At 56.2% G+C, this 4,782-nt stretch overlaps 1 long non-coding RNA gene across 1 annotated transcript; it reads left to right on the top strand.

Annotated features, from left to right (window-relative positions):
- On the top strand, positions 10–407 carry LOC110388971. Its single transcript, XR_002433028.1, has 2 exons — positions 10–154; positions 240–407. It is a non-coding gene; the product is annotated as an uncharacterized LOC110388971 (long non-coding RNA).

Here is a 4,782-nt window from a genome sequence, read left to right as displayed (position 1 = left end):
AAAAAAAAAAAAAGAAAAGAAGGTAAAATAACTCCAAACTCAGGAGGCAATGAAAAACATCTCAGGGTGTATCTTCAGAAAAGCCTGGTGGTTTTCAAGACCATTTCGGGAGCGTTTCCTACCGCCTTACCACAGTCCAAGCGGACAGCAAGAGGTACAGTAACGCTACCAATTTCCTGGTTAGAACCAAACAACAGCAATGTTATCATTCTTCCAATATATTCTGCTGTCATCTGCAGGTCAGGTGCTGCACAGAGCGGTTTGCTGTCTGCTCTGGACGCCGCGCTGCAGCACCACGCCTGCTCTCTCCCTGCAGCAATTCCTTAGGGCTGTTGGGAGAACGTCGCTCACAGCACAGCAGGGACAGCGCCATGCAGAGCTGCACCCCAACCCCCCCCTCCTGAAGGTAAGATGCTGCCCATCTGAGGGTCACCTCATCTGGCTGTGGCACAGATGTTGCCACAGGTTCTGAAGCAGAAGAGGGGCAGCGAGCCTGGTGGCCCAGAGCTGCCTTAGGAACTGAAGTGTGGGGCAAACCATTTGGTCGCAGCCGCTCTGCAGCACCTCCTGCCCTCACGACACCCCCAGCCCTTTGCCAGCGTTGTGTTCAGCCCCGTGCATCTCCGAGTGCCTGTCTTCCCAGCTGCAACCTTGCTGCCAGGCACGCTTTTCTCATCCCTTTATTTCTGGATCTGGTTCAACCATGGTTCCTCAGACTTCACCTTTCCTTGTCCTGATAGGGGTGGGTGGCTGCACCCCAAGAATGCTCTTCACCGCTCACCTGGCAGCTCACATCTCAAACTTCTCAATAACCAACGGGTGCTCGGTGTCTGGCAGCAGTTTGGCTTAATGGCCCAGGACACTGAGGCAGGGAAGGGGGAAAAGCACCAGCAGTGCAACGCCCAGGGCTGAACAAGGGGAAGGGCACGGGATCGGCCCCTGAGAGGGGGCATGGAGGCAAAGGGGATGGGATGAGCAGCACTGGGACAAGGAGACACTGAATGAAACGGCTCTGCTCCCCCAGACGTGATGAGCAAGGCAGCAGCAGAGGGCAGGGGTGGATTTGGGGCAATACCAGGAGCTGTGGGGATGGGTTTGGGCTGAGCCCTTCGCCCAGAGCACAGAACAGAGGGCAGACAGCGGCCGCATCCTGCTTTGTTGCCTTGTCTTTCTCTTGTGTTTTTTTGTTTTAGTACAAGGTAAAAACCTTTATTACAACTTTTCATTCATAGGTATACAACATCTGAAAGACAGATATGGGGAAAAAAAAAAAAAAGTAATATTGTTATAAAATGTCACATTTATTGCTACATTACTGTTATATACAGGACAGTTCTCAAAATCTACTTTAAAAAAGTTAGGATTATTTAAAAATTCCAAATAATCCAGCCAGCTGTTTTGACACTTGTATAAAATTATTTAAAAAAATGAAAACAATTCTTATCTTGAGGCACTCAGAAACACAATTTCATCCCCCAATTGTGATTCATTTCAAAGAGCAACGCATTTCCCCACCCCCAAATACTTTATTTTCTTATTTTTATTCTTGCTGGGTTAGGCATATATATATATATATTTACTATATATATAGTTCAAAACTATAATGTGTATCTGATTTAAGAACAAGGATTTCAGCCACTTAAGTACATCTGGATTTACAGGTAGGCAGCATAAACATCAAAAGCAAGGACCATTTTTTTTTTCTCTCTCTCTTTTTTAAAGGCCAAAAAAAAAAAAAAACCCAACCCCCCCCCCAAAAAAAACCCCAAAACCCCCAAACCAACCTAAAACTTTCTCCGGGGTTAAAAATAACTTCCGCAGGCATCTCCCATCTGCTCTCCCACCCCGCCCTGTCCTACAAAAATATATAGAAAGAGCAACCATGGGATGCTTCGTTTTGTCCACGAGCTCCTTGGAGAATGAGTCGCTTCCCACTCCCACAACTGGTGGGGAGCACGCTCCCCTCCCCATGTCCCCGCGCTGCTGTTTGCTCCAGCGCTGGTGGCTTTTGGGTCATTTGGGGACACGGGGAGGGGGCACGGCGCGGGGATGCTCCGCAGCACCCTCAGCACACCCTGGGTGGGGGCATGACCCCACTGCTTCCCCACGGCACTGCCTGCAGCCGCGTGCGTGCGGGTGGAAGGGGTGAGAGGGGTTTGCTCTCCCTTCCACGGTGCTGGGCTGGAGCAGGGTGGGTAGCACAGGACCCAAGGACAGAAATACTGGCGTGGAGCCCCTGCTCCTGCCCGAGGAAGAGCATCCGAAGTGGGTGCCAGCAGAGCAGCCTGCAGAGCTCCATTCCCAACCACTGCGGGATGGAGGATGCTGGCGGAGCACCGCGCAGAAGGCACAGGAGGGCGAAGCGTGCACGGAGAGCCCTAGGACAGGCCTGCCCACCCCCCCAGTTCAGCGCTGGGGGGGGGGCTGCTCCTGCTTCTCACCACTTGTCTGACCCACGGACTCAGGGCACAGGTCTGGAAATGCTTTTGGAGCTGCTGGAAATGAAGCCGCACCCTGAGAGCAGCAGGCAGCGGGGCTCAGCAGGCATGGACATGGCAGAGAGAAGGGGCTGGGCTGCGACCTGCAGAGCCCTGGGGGAGAGGAGAGGGGGTTGCATAGGATTTAACAGGGCAAAGACCTCGTGCAAGCTTGTGGTACAGCAATCAGGTCTTGCTAGTGCTGGTGTCAAGCAGGAATGGGGGGAATCCAGCGGCCGTGGCTTGCTCTGGGTTGGCCACGCTGTGTGTGGGGCTCTCTGCTCGTCCCAGCCCAGCGCTGCTTCACCTCCCCATCCCCAGCTCTGTTCTAATTCCCCAGGCTGGGGGCTGGCACAGCACGCAGCAGGGCCGCAGGTTCCACTGAGACATCACTCCATAAAGGCAAAACTCGGGGATGGAGGGGATGGGAACGGGCGCTCAGAAGCCTCCCGGTTCTCCAGGGCCTCCTCTCTGCCTGCTGAGGGGGGCGAGGGCTCTGCTGGCTTCAGCGTGCCCCAGACACAAAGCGCCTTGGAGACAGGCTTCTGCACTCAACCTGAAATTGCAGACTCCTGGGGAAATCCCAGCCTGCTTCTGCCCTTCCTGTTCAAGCACAACCTCGAAGAAACCGTCTCACCGCCGCCGCCGCGCCGGCTGCTGGCCCGAGTCACGGCTGGGAAGGTTCCACATCACAATTCTGCATTTCTCAGCCACAGAGGGCAAAAACCCCCAATGCCAAGCAGACAGAGCCCGAACCCCGAGCGATGGGACGGCAGAGCACGATCCTGCACCGCCCCAGCTCCTGCAGAGCGGCTGCATCCCCTGCTCCCAGCCCCGAGGTGCGCAGGATGTGACCCAGCTCCTGCCCCACAGTGCAGCACTGCAGGACACCAGAGAGACACGAGCAGGGGCACAGCAATGCCACGTCCCCACTGCGCTGCCCTGTGCAGAACGGAGGCACCAAAACCTCCCCAAGCTCCGGCACAGCGCGGTTTGTGCTCAAGGGCCTTTGTCCGTGCCCTGCCAAGAAGCTCGCCAGTTTTGCTCACGAGAAATTTTCGATTTTGCTGACAGCTTATGGATTTTTATAGGATTTTCTTTTCTTTTTTTTTTTCTTTTAAAACGGGAGATTTTCTTTCAATCCGTCTGTACATGACCACCTTCCTCAAATTCTTGTTGCTAAATCAACGTGACGGGGAAGCACTTCTAAACCTTTCTGGTTTGGGGCTCGCAGGGCTGGGACGTTGTGGGGTGCTCCGGGGGGGGACCCTGCTCTGCTGCAGGGCTGCCCCACAGGCAGAACCCAGGGGAGCAGTGCTGTAAGCCAGCGAGCTCACAAGGTGGTGCAGGAGGCTGCCCTGCTCTCAGCTCTCACCCCACAGAGGTGATGCTGGGAGCAGGGAAAGCCAGGAGCACCCAGCACGGCTTCCTACACCTCGCAGCGTCCCAGCAGGGAGAGGTGGTCCCATCCTGCTCCAGCACCCGGCCCATCTCTGAGCTGCTGCCACAGGGGGATGAGCAACGTCCTCAGTGCTTCCAGGAACCTTTGCTAGAGCACAAAGCAGAGCTACAAAGCACCAGGTTACGCCAAGGAAATGCCACAGGACCTAACGCTGCTTGCCAGCCCTTCTCTCTCCCTGTACTGAAGCAATGCAGCTCTCCCAGGAGCACAGAGCCCAGAAACGAAGAGCAGAGATGGACGCTGCTGCTGGAGCTCTTGCTGTCCCCACGTGCCCCCAGGCCAGCTCCCACCCCACGGCCCGTCCTGCCCCATGGAGGCAGCTGGCCCCACTCTCAGAGCACCGCAGACGCCGCAGAAATGGGGTATCGCATCTTCCTGGCGTGCTGACTCCATGTGCCCACCGAGCCGGGAAGAACTGGGCAGAAAACGTCTCTCCAAAGTGATTTTGGCAGAGGAGGAGGAGAGGGAAGAAACAAAAAAAACCCAGAATCCCGGTGGACGCTCTTCCGTTGTCAGCTTCAGAAGGGCCCGGCACCTCCTGCAGCCTTCGTGTTCCGGGGCTTCCTCCTGCTGGGCACGTCTGCAGCGACCCGGCACGGCTCGGAGCGAAGGGAGCGCAGCACAGCTCGGCTGCTGGAGCATCACGTGGGGTGGGAGCCCGCTGCTGCCCTCCTTTCCTTTCCTGTGTGTGCAGGTGACAGCGGCCGCCCCGCGTCCCCACGGCAGGATGGGCACCGTGTGACCTCCAGGGATGCTCTGGAGACGCAGCAGTGGGATGCGGAGCTGCCCCTCTTCCTGCAGCGCCGGCATTTCTGATGCTTGCGGATCCGGAGCGGGGATGGG

Source organism: Numida meleagris, chromosome 27 (assembly GCF_002078875.1).
Source record: "Numida meleagris isolate 19003 breed g44 Domestic line chromosome 27, NumMel1.0, whole genome shotgun sequence".
Lineage (NCBI taxonomy): Eukaryota > Metazoa > Chordata > Aves > Galliformes > Numididae > Numida > Numida meleagris.
The sequence above is the reverse complement of the archived record's forward strand: the minus strand, read 5'-3'. Positions and strand labels throughout refer to the sequence as shown.